Genomic DNA, 19,554 nt, shown 5'->3' with positions numbered 1-19,554 from the left:
CAATCAGCCAGACAGTTTGCCAGTCCCTTGTTGTTCCTGAAGTCAAGGACAACTTTGAGGCCAGCGAGAGAACTCCACGGGCCTCCGTTGTGAAGGGTGGGGGTCTCTATTGGAGATCCATAGAGGGGGATATGGGTAATGGTAATGGAGAATTCCTTCTGGGGCTTTCACCCACCCTTATACAGTTGTAGGCTAGGCTTCCTTTTATCAGCGGATAAAGCAACAGATGGATAAAGCAACAGATGGAAATTAATCAAGAAGAGAAGCAACCTAGAACTAAGGAGAAACTTCCTGACAGTGAGAACAATTAACCAGTGGAACAACCTGCCTCCAAAGATGATCAGGGGACCAGAGGCTAAAGCATATAAGGAACGGTTGCTGGAATTGGGTATGTCTAGTTTAATGAAGAGAAGGATGAGGGGGGATATGATAGCAGTGTTCCAATATCTCAGGGGCTGCCCCAAAGAAGAGGGAGTCAAGCTATTCTCCAAAGCACCTGAAGGCAGGACAAGAAGCAACGGGTGGAAACTGATCAAGGAAAGAAGCAACCTAGAATTCAAGAGAAACTTCCTAAACAATGAGAACAATTAACCAGTGGAACCACCTGCCTCCAGAAGCGGTGAGTGCTCCAACACTGGAAGTTTTTAAGAAGAGATTGGACAGCCATTTGTCCGAAATGGTATAGGGTTTCCTGCCTGAGCAGGGGGTTGGACTAGATGACCTCCAAGGTCCCTTCCAACTTTACTATCATCATCATCATCATCATCATCATATTAGGCAAGACCTGGCTCAAAAACAGCAACTGTGAGAGGGACCTCGGAGTCCTAGTGGACGATCACTTAAACACAAGCCAGCCGTGTGCGGCAGCAGCCAAAAAAAGGCTAACACAATCCTTGGTTGTATAAACAGAGGCCTAGAATCAAGATCACGCAAACTATTAGTACCGCTTTATAAAAACGTGGTGACTGGGTTAATCAATAGCTCAATAACAAAATCCGTGTGCTGAAGCTGCCAAAAAAGCCAACACAGTGTTAGGTTGCATCAACAGAGGGAGAGAATCAAGATCACGTGAAGTATTAATACCACTTTACAAGGCCTTGGTAAGGCCACACTGGGAATACTGCATCCAGTTTTGGTCACCAAACTACAAAAAAATGATGTTGCGACTTTGGAAAAAGTGCCAAGGAGAGCAACTAAGGTGATTAAAGGCCTGGAGGCTATAACATACGAAGAACCGGTTGCTGGAATTGGGTCTGTCTAGTTTAATGAAGAGAAGGACGAGGGGGGACATGATAGCCGTCTTCCAATATCTCAGGGAATGCCCCAAAGAAGAGGGAGTCAAGCTATTCTCCAAAGCGCCTGAGGGCAGGACAAGAAACAACAAATGGAAACTAACCAGCCTGGAACTAAGGAGAAATTTCTTGACGGTGAGAACAATTAATCAGTGGAACTCCTTGCCTCCAGAAATCGTGGGCGCTCCATCAGTGGAGGTTTTTAAGAAGAGGCTGGACAGTCATTTGTCTGAGATGGCATAGGTTCTCCTGCCTGAGCAGGGGGTTGGACTAGATGACATCCAAGTTCCCTATTCTGAATCTGAATTTGAATTGATCTGACCGTTCCGTAGGCCAGGGCTTTTCAGCCAGTGGTACGGGTACCACCTGTGGTACATTGGCACTTGGCAGGTGGTACGCAAGCATCCTAGAAAAGGGGTAGCGGGGGAGGGGAATGAGCTGAACTGGTGGCAGCACCACACAAGCCTGAGCGAGAGACGGCTGGAGCTTCAGGGCTGTCAGGGCTCAGCGGAAGCACCAGGATCAGTGCCACTTTCCAGCTGATTGGCACTTCTTCGGGGCTGTCAGGGCTCAGCGGAAGCGCCAGGATCAGCGCCAGGACCCAGCTGGAAAGCAGCACTGATCCTGGTGCTTCTGCTGAGCCCAGAAGAAGCGCAGATCAGCTGGAATGTTGCAGAATCTCCAGGGTCTTGTGATTTACATTCAGATGCTTGGCAACTGATTCATATTTATGACAGTCACAGTGTCCCAGGGTCATGTGAAGTGTCCAAAACCTGCTGCAACCACCCAGCAGACGGGGGGAATAAAAACCAAAGACCCTCCCACCCCACTCCCGCTGCCAATCCTCAACAGAAATGCTCACAACAATGAAAACCTCAGACAGAAGGAAGAGCACCACCGGGTGGGCAGGCAGGTATCTTGCTCGGCTGTGTCTTGGGGGGCACTTTTTTCAGTGCCATTGTAACTTCAAACAGTCATAAGCGAACTGTTGTAAGTCGAGGACTACCTGTACTTTATCATCTTTTTCCTTTTTTTTTTTTTTTTTTTGGTCATCAAGTTTTTGACCCCTTGCCAGGCGACGGATGGTCCTCGGATGTTGCCGTATCCTCAAAAGTGGCACAATGGGTGAAAAGGTTGAAAAGCCCTGGTCTAGGCAACATCTGCCAGCTGCCTCTGTCCAGGTCTTCCCCATGAGCCGTTGCACACATCCACAACCCCTTTCCCTGCCTTGCGAAGAATTCAGTTCGCTTCCAATTAAACGTCGGAGACAGATCCCCAATGGCTTGGAGTGTTGATTATTTCAGCAAGCAGAGAGAGAGAGAACCAACGGATGAAATTAAACCTCTTCTCCTGCAAAGCCGGCTATTTGACCAAGCTCAACCTGTGTAAATTTACTCAAAATAAGCTTCTCTCCATCTTCCCAGGTAGCACAGCTTAGCCTAACTCCGACCTCAGGCGCCGAGTTGCACAGCCAATTGCTCCACAGGCTGCCCTCCCCCTGTGGGGGGGGGGCAAGGAAGCCCACCTAAATCCACCAAATGCCAAAAGGTCTAATACAGTGTTTCTCAACCTTGACCATTTTAAGGCATGTGGACTTCAACTCCCAGAATTCCACAGCCAGCAATGCTGGCTGTGGAATTCTGGGAGTTGAAGTCCACATGCCTTAAAATGGTCAAGGTTGAGAAACACTGGCCTAATAAATGAGCAGGTGGACGGTTGGCCAGGAGCCCTATTGCACATTCTCTGCCGCGGCACTCGAACCCATATCCGGATTTACAATTTCATGGGGAAGGAAAGACCCGGACGGAGGCAACACGAAGAGTCCTGACGTACCACCGCATTGGCGCCCAATTTTTTTCTTTGTTTGTTTGCCAAGTGAAACACGTGTCAAGTGGCTTTTGCCCCGTTTTACGACGCTTCCTGCCACAGTGGCGAAGGGAATCCCTGCAGTTGTTAAGTTAGCAACCCGGTTGTAAAGAGAATCGGGCTCCCTCCCCCCCCCCCGGTTGACTTTGCTTGTCAGAAGGGGATCACGTGACACCCCCCCCCCAGGACCCTGGATGCCGTCATAAAGGTGAGTCGGTTGTCAAGCCTCCGAATGGAAATCACGGGGCTGCAACGGTCGTTCAGTGTGAAAACAGGTCCCCGGTTGCTTTTTTTCAGTGCCGTTGTAACTTTGAACGGTCACTAAATGGACCGTCGTAAGTCGAGGACTGCCTGTAGGCTAAGGCTATGGGTTCAGTGCCCCGTAGGTTGCTTCGCAGAGTGAGGTGGCTGGGGTTATTGATTAAAGACGTAAATTAAATCAACAGAAAAAAAAAAAATCAGCAGTGACCCAACCGGAATTCCGTCGAGGTTTCTGTGCTAATTGAACCTAACGGGGTAAGAATGCACGTAAGAGAGTCCTTGAGTTACAACCGTTCATTTGGAAAAGAGCAAGCCATTTGGAAGCTGGTGCCTCCTCCCCTTCCTCCTCCTTCACTACTCCTTCTCCGTCTTCACCTTGCCCACCCTTCCTCCTCCTCCATCACCTCCTCCTCCTGCTCCTCCTCCTCTTCCTCCATCTCCTTTGCCTCCTCCTTCACCACTCCTGCTCCTTCTCCATCTTCTCCTTGTCCACCCTTCCTCCTCCGCCTTCTCCTGCCCGTCCTCTTCCTCCCACTTTCTCTTCTTCCTGCTCCTCCTGCTCCTCCTCCTCTTCTCTTCTCCTCCAACATTCCTTCTCCTTCTCTCTCTTCTCCTTGTCCACCCTTCCTCCTCCTCTATCACCTCCTCCTCCTTCTCCTCTTCCTCCATCTCCTTTGCCTCCTCCTTCACTACTCCTGCTCCTTCTCCATCTTCTCCTTGTCCACCCTTCCTCCTCTATCACCTCCTCCTCCTTCTCCTCTTCCTCCATCTCTTTTGCCTCCTTCTTCACCACTCCTGCTCCTGCTCCTTCTCCATCTTCTCCTTGTCCACCCTTCCTCCTCCACCTTCTCCTGCCCCTCCTCTTCCTCCCACTTTCTCTTTTTCCTGCTCCTCCTGCTGCTCCTCCCCTTCTCTTCTCCAACATTCCTTCTCCTTCTCTCTCTTCTCCTTGTCCACCCTTCCTCCTCTTCCTGCTCATCTTCCTCCTCCTCCTTCTCCTCCTCCTCCACTCCTCTTTCTCTTCTCCTTGTCCAGCATTCCTCCTCCACCTTCTCCTCCCCCTCCTTTCCTCCCACTTTCTTCCTCTTCTTCCTGCTCCTCTTCCTCCTCCTCCCCTTCTCCTCTTCCTTCTCCTTCTCTCTTCTCCTTGTCCACCTTTCCTCCTCCACCTTCTCCTGCCCCTCCTCTTTCTCCCACTCTACCTCTTCTTCCTGCTCCTCCTCTTCTTCCTCCTCCCCTTCTCTTCTCTCCTCTCGTCCATGCTTCCTTTTTCCTGCTCCTCCTCTTCCTCCTCCTTCTCCTCCCCCTCTTCCTCCTCCTCCTTCTCCTCCTCCTTCACCACTCCTTCTCCTTCTCCATCTTTTCCTTGTCCAGCCTTCCTCCTCTCCTCCTCCTCCTCCTCCTCCACTCCTTCTCCATCTTCTCCTTGTCCAGCCTTCCTCCTCCTTCTCCTCCTCCACTCCTTCTCCATCTTTTCCTTATCCACCCTTCCTCCTTCTCCTTCTCCTCCTCCTTCTCCTCCCCCCTGTGGCTGTCTGGCTGTCTGGCAGCATCACACACAAACACACACACAGACACACACACAAACAATCTTTTCAGACCTGCTCCAGGCGATAGAAAACCCAGCCCAATGGCAGTGAGAGAGACAGATCCAACGGAGACCCCACCCTCTGCATTCCTGCACAGGTTGAACCGCTCCTTTCACTCCTCCAAATTAACCCGTCTCTGGGCCTCCCAAGGGGCTGTGAAAAGTTTGCAAAAGTTTTTTTTTTTTTGCTGTGGATGAGGGGCTTTGGGGTCTTTATCCCCAACGGTGGTGGGAAGAGATTTACAGAACCAGGCGCCTGAACCTGAGGGATTGGGTGGGTTGGTTGCCAGCCAGCTCGCTCAAAAGCGGTTGGTCTTCGCTGCTGAAAAATGGGTCTGCGCTGCCCGCCGACGAAACTCGAACACAAAGCCCCCCTCAAAGAACCACAGGCTGCCTTCGACTTACAACCACAACTGAGCCCCAATTGGCTCCAATTTGTGAATGCTCCAACGCTGGAGCTTTTTAAGAAGAGACTGGACAGCCATTTGTCTGAAATGGGTTAGGATTTCCTGGCTGAGCAGGGGGTTGGACTAGATGACCTTCAAGGTCCCTTCCATCTCTATTATTATAATATTATTATTGTTGTTTTGTATTATTATTACTATTATATTGTTGCTTTGTATTATTATATTGTTGTTTTGTATTATTATTATATTGTTGTTTTGTACAATTATTATTATTATTATTATTCCTTCGCTAAGCCGGATAGTACTTCAGTACTTGTCCCATTTTACAACCTTTTTTTCCCACAGCTGTGAAGTGGAATCACTGCAAGTTGTTAAGCGAGTCACCCGGTTATTAAATGAATCTGGCTTTGTGGTGGACTTTGCTTCTCAGAAAGGTCGCAAAAGAGGATCACGTCACACACACACACACACACACACACACACACAGACACACAGACACTTGCAACCGTCGTAAATATGAACCCGTTGCTGAGCATCCACATTTTGAACAGCTGACCACGGGGACGCTGCAACGGTCGTAAGTGTGAAAAATGCTCCTAAATCACTTTTTTTTTCAGTGCTGTTGTAACTTTGAACGGTCACTAAATGAACGGTCGTAAGTCGAGGACTATCCATACTGATGAGTCCAAAGCTTTGTTAGAGATTGACCACTGAACACAATATGGGAATTGGAGGAAGACGAACAGGAAATGAAGTGAGCCCCAAGAATCTTGTCCCTAGCCTGGGGTAGGCAACCTTGGCCCTTTTATGACTCGTGGACTTCAACTCCCAGAATTCCTGAGCCAGCATGGCTCAGCTTGGAAACCTCTCCCTGTCCCCTCAGCATGGCTGGCTCAGGAATTCTGGGAGTTGAAGTCCACATTTCATAGAATAGCTTAGGTTGAGAAACATTGATTTAACAGTGATCTAATAGTGATCTAAAACTGTACTATGTTTTCAACCCGCCAATTGTGAAATTCTGATCTGGAAGCCCGGGACTCCAGAGTCACTCCAATAGTGAGATGGGCAGCATAAAAAAAAAAAAAATTAAAAAATGCAATGCAATGCCATAGAAAATAAAATAAAATAAGACAATAAAAGAAAACTAAAAGAAAATAAATAAGACAAAACAAAACAACAAATAAATAAAATAAAACAATATATAAAACAAAACAATAAGAAACAAAACGTAAAATAAAATATGAAGTAATAAAATAAAATATAAAATAAGACAATAAATAAAATAATAAAATAAATAACAACAATAACAATAATAAAATAAAATTAATAAAATAAATTAATAAAATAAAATAAAATAAATAAAATAAAATAAATAAAATAAAATAAAATATAAAAGCCAATAAAATAATAAAATAAAAAATAAAATAAAATGAATAAAATTAAAATAAAAAATAAAATAAAATAATAAAATAAAATAAATAAAAAATAAAATAAAAAATAAAATTAAATTAAATAATAAAAAAATAAAATTAAATTAAAAATAAATGTGTGAGTGCTCCGTCTCTGGAGATTTTAAAAAAGAGATTGGACAGCCATTTGTCCAAAATCGTATAGGAGGTCCCGCTTAAGCAGGGGGTTGGACTAGATGACCTTTCAGGGCCCTTCCAGCTTTGTTCTTCTGTAATTCTGTGTAACGAAATGAAATGTAAAGGGAAATGAAGTAAAAATGAGATATTCTAGTTGCCCAAATAATTTGAGCGATGGCTTCTGAATTTTGAATCCCTCTTTGCAAAATTTTTCAGCCTTCCTTTTCTTCTCCGGACAGGTGATTTTCCTCATTTTGAGAGAAGCTGGGGCTGTACCACTTTTTTCTGTAGGCTTAAAGAGGAGAGGGCAGGGCAATCACTTTCACACACACACACACACACACACACACACACACACACACACAGCTTGTATCCGATGCAGATGTACCCCACCCTCCCCATACCTCCTTCCCTGCTTGTAGAAATTGTATAAGGATGCAAAATTTGTGCAGATTTCGACTGGCAAGGCCTGGGGAACGGCGTGCTTTTACTGCATTATTATTATTTTTTTTTGGTAAAAAAAAAATTATATATATTTAGCCTTTAAGGAGCCCTCCGCTGCCTCTTCCCAATCTCTGCCCGTCATCCTGCAGCCTTGGTGACATAAATCTCCCTCCATCAGCCAGGCAAATAATTTTCCCAGGCCACTCCGTATCTGAAGAATGTGCTTATCTTGCCCAAGTTGAAAATTCTTCCCACCACCCCCCCACACCCAAAAAAAAAAGTATTCCGAGAAGACGGAGCAAACGAGAGACAGAAACTCTGGCAGGCGAAAGAGAAGTCACTTAAGTGGCAGGCAGACAAGGGTAATGAGAAAAAAATAAATAAATATCTGAGTTTTTATTTATTTGTTTATTTACTTATTGGCCTGGCTGAGGAGGGGCTGCAAGGAGGACCCCCCCTCCAGGACCAGGTTGGGGAAGTCTGCAAAACTCCCCAAACCTTGAATTTTTTTTGGATCCTGGGGCCTGGGGTCAGCTCTGAGGCCACCACCGGGTCCCCCAAGGTCAAAAGGTGATAGGGGGGATCCAATTTCCCATAGCAGCCGAAGCATCCCCTGGGACTGAGTTTTTGAGCTGATCCAGCTGCACAGGTAATCCTCCACATAAAAACCACAACTTTCCATCGGTAAGTTGAGTGAGTTTTGTCCCACTTTACGACCTTTCTGACTGCAGTCGTTAAGCGAGTCGCTTCAATTGATAAGCGAATCACACGGTTATTCAGCACATCTGGCTTCCCCTTTTGACTTTAATAATAATAATAATAATAATAATAATAAAGTTGGAAGGGACCTTGGAGGTCATCTAGTCCAACCCCCTGCTGAGGTAGGAAAGGGGTTGGAAGGTGGCAAAAGGGGAATCACGTAACTCCGGGATGCTGCAGCCATCGTAAATAGGAGCCGGTGGCCAATCCTCTGAATTTGGATCACCTGGAAATGCTGCAACCGTCGTAAGTGTGAAAAAAAAACACGGTCGTAAGTTACTTTTTTCCAGGCCTGTTGTAACTTTGAATGGCCACTAAATGAACCGTTGAAAGTCAAGGACTGCCTATATCCAGTTTTCCTGTGGTTCTCCCAGACCAGGGGTAGGCAACCTTGACTCTTTTATGACTCGTGGACTTCAACTCCCAGAATTCCTGAGCCAGCCATGCTGAGGGGAAAGGGAGAGGTTTCCAAGCTGAGCCATGCTGGCTGAGGGATTCTGGGAGTTGAAGTCCACGAGTCATAAAGCAGTCTAGGCCTAGCCCAGGGGCAGGCAACTTTGGCTCTTTTATGACTCATGGACTTCAACTCCCAGAATTCCTGAGCCAGCCATGCTGAGGGGAAAGGGAGAGGTTTCCAAGCTGAGCCATGCTGGCTCAGGAATTCTGGGAGTTGAAGTGCACAGGTCATAAGGGGGCCATAGTTCCCCCATGCTGGCTCAGGAATTCTGGGAGTTGAAGTCCACGAGTCATGAAGGGGCCATGGTTCCCCCATGCTGACTGAGGAATTCTGGGAGTTGAAGCCCACGAGTCATGAAAGGGCCATAGTTCCCCCATGCTGGCTCAGGAATTCTGGGAGTTGAAGTCCACAAGTCATAAAAGAGCCAAGGTTGTCTACCCCTGGCCTAGTCCATTGTTTCTCCACCTCAGCAACTTTAAGACGTGTGGACTCCGACTCCCAGAATTCCTGAGCACCTTGGCTCAGCATGGAAACCTCTCCATTTCTCCTCAGCATGGCTGCCTCAGGAATTCTGGGAGTTGAAGTCCACCAGACATAGCCAATTCCAGCAACCGTTCCTTATATGCTTTAGCCTCCAGTCCCCTGATCCTCTTTGTGGCTCTTCTCTGCACTCTTTCTAGAACAGTGGTTCTCAACCTGTAGGTCGGGACCCCATTTGGGGTCGAACGACCATTTCACGGGGGTCACCAAACAACGCAGTCCGCCATTTTTCCCCCCTTTTCCTTAGCTGTGCTACTCCCTTTTATTCTATTGGCTTTTGAAAGCCAATAGAATAGACTCTCTTGAATAGAGTCTAATTCTATTGGCTTCCAAAAGCCAATAGGAATTGTCCAGGCTGTCTCTGCCCTGCTGAGCCCGCCAAAAGTCCCATTCTGCAAACGGTGCTGCACCCGTTGAGTAGTCCTCGACTTACGACCGGTTGAGTAGTCCTCGACTTACGACCGGTTGGGGGTCGCGGCATTAAAAAGGTTGAGAACCACTGGTCTAGAGTCTCAACACCTTTTTTACATCCTGGTGACCAAAACTGGACGCAGGATTCCAAGTGTGGCCTTATAACACTTCACATAAGCTGGCTGCTTTCTCCAGCAAAATGGGAGAGCAGCCGACGCAGAGCAGCCCTCCAGACATGCTCAGAAACCCTGGGATCTTCCACCACAGAGGCTAAAATGGTGAGCTCATTTCGGGCTCCCGGCTATTCAGAGAGTCTGCTGTTCTTCGCCTCTCCCCTCCCCTCCTTTCCCTTCCCCTCTACCCACCCAACCTGCTCCACCAGGCAGAGATCCAAAATCTGCGGGTTGGGGCAGCCAGTTTTAAGCTGACAATGCAAGCTAAGGAGGATGGGAGGATGGAGGCTTGGTTGGTGGGGGTGGAGTGATAACCACGAGATCAGCCCCGGGTTCAAGAGAGCAATGATTCACGGAAACGTCTGATTGGGCAGCCTGGCTCTTTCAGTCAAAGAGTTGTTCATTTCTCGTCCCCCCCCCTTCTCAATCCTTCAGCTCACCTCTCCCCTCCAAATGTGCTCTGTATTAACCTCAAAGACGTCACTGTCACAAGGCTTTTTATACAGAGAGTCCGTGACTGATAACAGTCCGTTTAGTGGCAGTTCAAAGTTACGATGGTGCTGAAACGAGCGAGTTAGGACCGTTTTTTTTCACACTTAGGACCATTGTGGCATTCACCCACAGTCGAAGAAGAAGAAGAAGAAGAAGAAGAAGAAGAAGAAGAAGAAGAAGAAGAAGAAGAAGAAGAAGAAGAAGAAGAAGAAGAAGAAGAAGAAGAAGAGGAAGAGGAGGAAGAAGAAGAAGAAGAAGAAGAAGAAGAAGAAGAAGAAGAAGAAGAAGAAGAAGAAGAAGAAGAAGAAGAAGAAGTAGTAGTAGTAGTAGTAGTAGTAGTAGTAGTAGTAGTAGTAGTAGTAGTAGTCTGGATAGTGGATGTGGCAGTGCCTGGAGACAGCAGAATAGAAGAGAAAAGAACTGGAGAAGATAACAAAATACAAAGACCTACAAATAGAAATAGAAAGACTGTGGCAAAAGCAAGCAAGGGTAGTACCAATAGTAATAGGCTCCTTGGGTGCAATCCCAAAACAACTGGAACACCATTTGAACACCATCATTGGCATTGACAAGTTCGCTATTAGTCAATTGCAAAAGGCGGCCTTACTAGGAACTGCTTCCATCCTGCGACGATACCTGTAATACCATCAAACATCCACATCTGCCTATCCCAGGTCCTGGATAAGGACTCGATAGGTAGACAAAAATGCCAAATCCAGTCTGAACATCTGGCTGACTGTGCGATGATCCACATAACAATAATAATAATAAAGTTGGAAGGGACCTTGGAGGTCATCTAGTCCAACCCCCTGCTCAGGCAGGAAACCCTATATACCATTTCATTCAGACCCCGGGCAACTGACTCGTGTTTATGACCATTGCAGCATCCCGGGGAGGGGGGAGTTATCACGCGATCCCTTTTGCGACTTTCTGACCAGCAAAGTCAACACGGGAAGCCCGTTTCGCTTAATGACCGTGTGATTCCCTTAAGAACGGCAGCGATTCCCTTAGCAGCGGCGGCAGGAAGAGTCGTAAAACACAGGGCAAACCTCGCTGAGCCCATGTCTCCCTTAGCCACCGAGATTTTCGGCCATAAGTGGAGGATTAGCTGTCAGGGTTTAGCGTTTGTGAACGTTGCCTCGGATCAGACGAAAAGGCCAACAGTGGCCCAGAGCATGTACAGAGCACGCCATGCAAAATTTGCAGAGATCTCGGGGAGGGAGGCAGGGGGGGGGCGCGGCAAAAGGAAAAGTTTCCCCGGTGCAAAAAGACCCTTCCTCAATTTTACTCCCTTCCCCCTAAAGCACAAAGGAGAGCTGTGTTCCTTGAAACAAACCAAGTTTAACCTGTTTGCCCAATTTACTCCTTTCTGGCACCTTGAACCCAGGGTTGTCAAAAAGGCTGGGCTTGCCTCAATGGCCAGGCCCTGACAAATCTCGCCAAAGATTGCCTTACTTGGGCTTAACGGACTGTGTGGAAACGCAAGGGAACGCAAGGCTGCTAGCTGGGTTGTGTGAAGACAGCCGGAGGGACTGGGAAATGTGGTCCCTCCTGTGGGAAGTGTGTGTGTGTGGGGGGGGGGTGTGTGGCAGAGAAACATTGGGAGGGGGCTGGAGCTGGCCCCTATTGACCCCCCCCAAGCCCTAAAGAGCAGGAGAAAACAGAAGGAGCAGCGAGGACACAGCTCCCCTGAGCATGCAAAGAGTATTTATCTAATCTGGGTCTCTTTCTCTGGCGAAAGAAGTGCTGTAGCCCCAAATGGGGGTTAGAAGTGGGGTTCTTGTGCCTCGCTTTTTGTTAGTGGCAAGTCTCCCCCCTCATTCCTGGGTGTTCGCTTTTGAAGCCGTGTCCCCCCCCAAAAAAGGCCGAAAGAACTGCAAGTGGGGAACTAAGAGAAAAACACGGGCATGCCCCCCCCACCCAGGAGAGGGAGGGTGACCTCTAGGGTGGGGAGGCCAGCAAAAGAAGGATCAGAAAAGAGGAAAAACTGTTCTCGACCAGCGTCTGCCCCCTCCCCAGTCCCCTCTTCCCCACTTTGTGACGGAGTCCGCCCCTCCCTTACGGCTGCCTGGATGGGATCGCAGGTGGCTGGTTCTCCGCCAGACATTAAGGATACAAACGACTGGGTCAAACTGGGGCCCTATCTTCCTTCCTTCCTTCCTTCCTTCGTTCTTCCACCTTCCTTCCATATCATTCTACCTTCCTTAATCATTCCACCTTCCTTCACTTCCTTCCTTCCATATCCTTCTATCTTTCCTTCCTTCCTTCCTTCCTTCCTTCCATATCCTTCCACCTTCCTTCCCTTCCTCCTTCCTTCCCCCTCCTGCTCTATTCCTTCCTTCCTTTTCTCACTTCCATTGCCTTCTTCCTTCCTTCCTTCCATATCCTTCTATCTTTCCTTCTTTCCTTCCTTCCATATCCTTCCACCTTCCTTCCCTTCCACCTTCCTTCCCCCTCCTGCTCTCTTCCTCCTTCCTTCCTTTTCTCACTTCCATTGCCTTCTTTCTTCCTTCCTTTCTTCCTTCCATATCCTTCTATCTTTCCTTTCTTCCTTCCTTCCATATCCTTCCACCTTTCTTCCCTTCCTCCTTCCTTCCCCCTCCTGCTCTTCCTCCTTCCTTCCTTTTCTCACTTCCATTGCCTCCTTCCTTCCTTCCTTCCTTCCATATCCTTCTATCTTTCCTTCCTTCCTTCCTTCCATATCCTTCCACCTTCCTTCCCTTCCACCTTCCTTCCCCCTCCTGCTCTTCCTCCTTCCTTCCTTTTCTCACTTCCATTGCCTTCTTTCTTCCTTCCTTTCTTCCTTCCATATCCTTCTATCTTTCCTTTCTTCCTTCCTTCCATATCCTTCCACCTTTCTTCCCTTCCTCCTTCCTTCCCCCTCCTGCTCTTCCTCCTTCCTTCCTTTTCTCACTTCCATTGCCTCCTTCCTTCCTTCTTTCCTCCTTCCACCTTCCTTCCATATCATTCCACTTTTCTTCCTTCTATCTTTCCTTCCTTCCTTTCTTCCTTCCATATCCTTCCTTCCATATCCTTCCACCTTCCTTCTCTTCCTCCTTCCTTTCCCCTCCTGCTCTCTTCTTCCTTCCTTTTCTCACTTCCATTGCCTCCTTCCTTCCTTCCACATACTTCCACCTTCCTTCCATATCATTCCACCTTCCTTCCCTTCCTTCCCTTCCTTCCATATCCTTCCACCTTCTTTCCTTTCCTCCTTCCTTCTCCCTCCTTCCTTCCTTTTCTCACTTCCATTGCCTTCTTTCCCTCCCTCCCTCCTTTTCTTCCTTTTCTCTCCCATCTCCTTCCTTTGTTCACTTCCACCTCCTTCCTTCCTCCCTCTCCTCTCTTCCTGCCTCCCTGCCTCCTTCCTTCCTTCCTTTCTTCCGTCCTCCTTCCTTCCTTTTCTCACTTCCACCTCCTTCCTCCCTCCCTTTCCTCTCTCCCTGCTTCCTTCCTTCCTTTCTTTTCTCACTTCGATCTCCTTCCTTCCTCCCTTTCCTCTCTCCTTCCTTCCTTCCTTCCTTCCTTCCTTCCTTCCTTCCTTCCTTTTCTCACTTCGATCTCCTTCCTTCCTCCCTTTCCTCTCTCCTTCCTTCCTTCCTTCCTTCCTTCCTTCCTTCCTTCCTTCCTTCCTTCCTTCCTTCCTTTTCCTTCCTTCCTTCCTTCCTCCTTCCTCTCTTCTCTCCTTCCTTCCTCCCTTTCCTCTTCCTTCCTTCCTTCCTTCCTTCCTTCCTTTCCTTCCCTTCCTTCCTTCCTTTTCTCACTTCGATCTCCTTCCTCCCTCCCTCCCATCCACCCAGCTATCTACATTCTCAATGAAGGGGAGGCTCACAGGATTTTGAAGCCCCAGGGCGAGCGACTTGGCCTGGGCCAGGGATGACCATCCCTCAATTCTCCATCTGGGCTGCACCATCCTCTTTCGGTCACCTTTTGTGCAAAGCCACCCCGTTCTAGCAAGATCTGGGGGGGGGGGTCCTGGCTTTTGGGGAGGGAGGGAGGGGGGAGACCACAGAGGCTCTGGCCTCCCCCACCGGAGCTGACAATGGAGACAACGCCAGGATCCGAAGGGATTAACCCTGTTTAATATTCTCTCCTATAATTCGGGGGGTGGGGGGGCGGTAGGAACCCCCCCACCCCCAAAACAAAAAATAAAATAAAATAAAAAATCAAATTCGGGGTCTACCAAGGCAGGCTGCCCAGCCAAAGCAAATGGCACGGATGCTGCAGACCCCTTCTCTGCCCCTTCCCACTCACCCACCCACCCACACACACAAAAAACACCGTGGGTGGGGGGGTGCCCAAAGGAGCCGGGTTGGCCACCCACCCACCCACCCACGCGCAAGGATCCATCCAGCCCTTCGAAAGAGCCACCCCCCCCCCGGGTCCGCGAAATAGCCAGGATCCAGCCTTCCCACCCTCTTCTCTTTAAGGAAAGAAACGCAATCTGTAGTAGATACACACAAGAGCCAAGCTACAACAGGAATTGGCTTGCGGGTCCAAACCAGCCTTTGGAAAGCCATCTCAAGGGTTGAAGTGTGTGTGTGTGTGGGGGGGTATATTGGGGTGGGGGGGTCGCGAGGGGGGGGGGGCAAGCTGGATCATCTTGGCGGCTGTAATCTTTGCGCCCCATCCCAGCCCTCGTGGCAGCCGACGGACCATTGTGGGTCCACGCAATCCACAGACCCCCCCTCCCCCACGCTGGGTTTTACTCCCCATCCATCCCGGCTTCCTTTAAGTTTTGGGGGGGGGCTCGTTGGCGCAATTCCGATCCTATCTTCTCTCTTCTCCTCCCCCCCGTTTTTTTTTTTCTTTCTTCGCACGAGCCGGATCCTATAAAGTTTGCAAGCATTTGTAACAGACAAGGGGAAGGGAGGAAGGAAGGAAGGAAGGAAGGAAGGAAGGAAGGAAGGAAGGAAGGAAGGAGAGGGATGAAAGGAAACACCGCTCCTCTTTTGGGGAGGGGGCGTAGGAAGGGGGGGAGCCGAAGGGGGGAAGGAAAAACAGACCCCCTACCCATCCACCCACCCAGGCGAATACGATCCACCGAAGGTCTTCTTACCTTGAATTGCTTTCCGTGATCTGGTGCGCTGCGGGTTTGCTGGCTCCCCCCAAACTCTCCGAGGCTCTCGGAAGCCTTTTGAGGGGAGGGGAAGGCGGAGGGGGAGGGGGGTCGGCGGAGGACTCCTCCTCCTCCTCCCTCTCCCCTCCCCTCTGTCTCTCTCTCTCTCTCTCTTTCCCTCCCTCTCTTTCTCTCTCTCTCTCTTCCCCCCCTCCTCCTCCCTTTCCACCTGTCCTCCAGCCCTCACATGCTTGTCTGCGATTGTCCCAGAGAGAGACAGGAGCGGGCTAAGCCCGGGTTAGAGAAGCGGGGGGGGGGGAGAGAACGGAGAGAGTGGGGTGGGGAAAGAGGAAATTAAAGCAACAGCCCCCCCCCCTCTCTCTCTCCTCCTTCTCTTCTCCTCCTTCCTTGCAACTCGCTGCCAACTCGGCTATCGTGCCATTGCAAAAAAAAAAATATATTAATAATCAAATAAAAAGGGTGGGGGAGGCAGAGCCTAAAGGCTGGGAGGGGGTCGTATTTGTGCACGGGAAAGGGGGGGGTGCTAAGCTGATTCTGGAGGGCTCCCCCCCACCCCTTCTTGGCTTTCAGCTGCTACGTTGGGGAGATCCAGAGGGCAGAGGCAGGGCTGGACAGAAAGAAGGGGCTGGGGGGGGAGGAGGATATTGCTGGGGAGAGCCCCCCCCCCACACACACAGAGTCCACCCCACCCGGTTCCGGTTCTGCTCCAGCGGCGGCAGCGGCGGCGGCGACGGCAGCAACGAAGAACCAGACCGGCCCGCCGGCAGCGCTGCTTCGCAATGTGGCAAGGTCGCCGGCAAAACCCGGGCTGGATTCTTGTCTCGCGCCTGCTTAAAAGCAACGGATCCGGAATGCTTATATAGCGAGCCCGGAGCTCGCTTCGGAATGCGGCAGTCATCGACTTACCACCACAATGGGGGGGGGGTGTCCCGCGGTTTCCAGGTTTAAGGGGGTTTTGCCCCGTTTTTACGACCTTCCTTGCCGTTAAACGAATCGCTGCGGGTTGTTCAGTGAATCTGACGGTCGGAAAAGGGGGACCAGATTGCAGGGTCATAGATACGGGCCAGTTTGATCGCTTGAGCGTGAGGAGGCTGCAATGGTCATAAGAATAGAATAGAATAGAATAGAATAGAATAGAATAGAATAGAATAGAATAGAATAGAATAGAATATGAATTACAGGATAGAATAGAATAGAATAGAATAGAATAGAATAGAATAGAATAGAATAGAATAGAATAGAATAGAATAGAACTGGAAGGGACCTTGGAGGTCTTCTAGTCCAGCCCTTATACTGTCTCAGATGGGCGATTGTCCAGTCTCTTCTTAAAAATCTCCAGTGATGGAGCGCCCATGATTTCTGGTGGCAAACTGTTCCACTGGTTAATTGTTCTAACTGTCAGGAAGTTTCTCCTTAATTCCAGGTTGCTCCTCTCTTTGATCAGTTTCCATCCATTGTTTCTCATCCTGCCCTCTGGTGCTCTGGAGAATAACATGATCCCCTCTTCTTTATGGCAGCCCCTCAAATACCGGAATACTGCTATCATGTCTCCCCTATTTCTTCTTGTCTTTTGGTCTCCAGGCCTTGGATCATCTTAGTTGTTCTTCTCTGATTTTTTTCCAAACTCTCAACATCTTTTTTGTGATATGGTGACCAAAATTGGCAGCAGTATTCCAAGTGTGGCCTCACTAGCGTTTTATAAAGTGGTACTAATACTTCACATGATCTTGATTCTAGGCCTCTGTTTATACAACCCAGGAGTGTATTAGCTTTTTTGGCTGCTGCTGCACACGGCTGGCTCACATTTAAGGGATCGTCCACTAGGACTCCAAGGTCCCTCTCACAGTTGCTGTTTTTGAGCCAGGTCTCGCCCAATCTATATTTGTCCCTTTGGTTTTTCCTGCCTAAATGTAAAATTTTGCTTTTCTCCACATTGAAGCTCACGTTATTGGATAGGTTAAACCAAGGGTAGGCAACCTTGCCCCTTTTATGACTCGTGGACTTCAACTCCCAGAATTCCTGAGCCAGCCATGCTGAGGGGAAAGGGAGAAGTTTCCAAGCTGACCCTTGCTGGCTCAGGAATTCTGGGAGTTGAAGTCCACGAGTCATAAAAGAGCCAAGGTTGCCTACCCCTGTCCTAGGGGATTCTGGGAGTTGAAGTCCCAGATCAGAGCTAGGCAAACTTGGCTCTTTTATGACTGGTGGACTTCAACTCCCAGAATTCCTGAGCCAGCCATGCTGAGGGGAAAGGGAGAGGTTTCCAAGCTGACCCTGGCTGGCTCAGGAATTCTGGGAGTTGAAGTCCACGAGTCATAAAAGAGCCAAGGTTGCCTACCCCTGGCCTAGTCCATTGTTTCTCCACCTCAGCAACTTTAAGACGTGTGGACTCCAACTTCCAGAATTCCTGGGCCTACCCTGGGTTAAACCAAAAATCAAAACCAAAATGGCCGCCTGTATTCTGTAACTACCTTCCTTTGGCAAAGGTGAAGCTGGCTCAGGAAGGATTCGGGTGGTGGATCCTGTAGGCATGAGGCAAACATTCAGTGTTTCTTATCGGTCACTAAACGAATGGTCGTAAGGGGAGGACTATGGAGCCAAGGGGCCAGGTGGTCAGAACAAATTCATTTCCACTCCTTTCCTTTCTCGCTTTCTCTTCTTTTCTGTGCCGAAGCTCTAGCTTGGTTTGATTCAAATAGGACACAGCTAGTCCTTGACTTACGGCCACAGCTGAGCTCAAAAATTATGTCGCTAAGTGAGACATTTGTTAAGGGAGCTTCCTCCCATTTTACGACCTTTCTTGTCAAGGTTGTTAAGGGAACCGCTGCAGTGGTTGAATTAGTCACCCGGTCGTTAAGTGAATCCAGCTTCCCCGCCATTGACTTTGCTTGTCAGAAGGCCGCAAAAGAGGATCATGTGACGCCCCCCCAGAGACACACACAACGGTCATAAGTATGAAGCGGTTGCCGAGCGGCTGAATTTTGATCATGTGATCGTGAGGATGCTGCAGAGGTCGTGACTGTGAAAAACGGTCATAATTCACAATTTTTAGTGCGGTTGTAACTATGAACGGTCACTAAATGAACTGTTGTAAGTCGAGGACTACCTGTAGAGAATAGAGCTGGAAGGGACCTTGGAGATCTTCTAGTCCAACTGCCTGCTCAAGCAGGAGACCCTATAACCATTTCAGACAAATGGCTGTCCAGTTTCTTCTTAAAGACTTCCAGTGTTGGAGCATTCACAATTTCTGGAGGCAAGGAGTTCCACTGGCTAATTGTTCTAACTGTTCAGGAAGTTCCTCCTTAGTTCTAGGTTGCTTCTCTCCTTGATTACATTCCATCCGTTGCTTCTTGTCCTGCCTTCCAGCGCTTTGGAGAATTATTACAGAATAATAATGTCGGAAGGGGTCTTGGAGGTCATCTAGTCCAACCCCCTGCTCAGGCAGGAAACCCTATACCATTTCAGACAAATGACTATCCAATCTCCAGTGTTGGAGCATTCACAGCTTCTGGAGGCGGGTTGTTCCACTGGTTAATTGTTCTAACAATCAGGAAATTTCTGCTTAGTTCTAGGTTGCTTCTCTCCTTGGTGAGTTTCCATCCGTTGCTTCTTGTCCTGCCTTCAGGCGCTTTGGAGAATAGCTTGACTCCCTCTTCTTTGGGGCAGCCCCTGAGATACTGGAAGACGGCTATCCTGTCCCCCTCGTCCTTCTCTTCATTAAACTAGACATCCCCAATTCCAGCAGTCGTTCCTTATATGCTTAGCCTCCAGTCCCCTGATCCTCTTTGTTGCTCTTCTCTGCACTTTTGGAGAGCAGTGAACCCCATCCCTGGGAGGCTATTCCTAACCATGGTTTAGAGGGTGGGAAGTCAATGAATCGGGGTTAAGCCATCCCTGGCACGGCTGTGAGTTTACAGGCTAGTTGATGGAGTGATGGATTTCAGGTCTGGCTTGTTTAGCTGGCTGGCAAAGGTTTCCCTTGACGGGTTCTGCCACTTCTGAATACCTTCAGGGTTTGTGCAGGAAAAAATAAAGCAGAACATTGTTTAGTCTGGAATAGTGATTTGCAACCTTGGCAACTTTCAGAGGGGTGAACTTCAACTCCCAGAATTCTCCAGCTGGCATTTGTGGACTTCAACCCCCAGAATTCTCCAGCCGGCATTTATGGACTTCAACCCCCAGAATTCTCCAGCCAGCATTTGTG

The 19,554-nt window shown here is 48.8% G+C and overlaps 1 protein-coding gene across 2 annotated transcripts in view; it reads right to left on the bottom strand.

Annotated features, from left to right (window-relative positions):
- The window catches only part of SEMA6B (semaphorin 6B), a 214,499-nt gene extending 198,418 nt beyond the window's left edge, over positions 1–16,081 (bottom strand). The window contains exon 1 of one of the 2 annotated variants that reach the window (XM_039326970.1): positions 15,333–16,081. The gene's annotated coding sequence lies outside the window, so the exon portion shown is untranslated. The remainder of the gene's footprint in view (positions 1–15,332) is intronic. The other variant, XM_039326969.1, reaches the window with a different exon arrangement.
- Positions 16,082–19,554: the final 3,473 nt, after the last annotated feature.

This window comes from Crotalus tigris, unplaced genomic scaffold, assembly GCF_016545835.1.
Source record: "Crotalus tigris isolate CLP2741 ecotype Arizona unplaced genomic scaffold, ASM1654583v1 scf7180000024348.693503, whole genome shotgun sequence".
NCBI lineage: Eukaryota > Metazoa > Chordata > Lepidosauria > Squamata > Viperidae > Crotalus > Crotalus tigris.
Note: the sequence above shows the minus strand (reverse complement) of the source record. Positions and strands in the feature narration are given on the sequence as shown.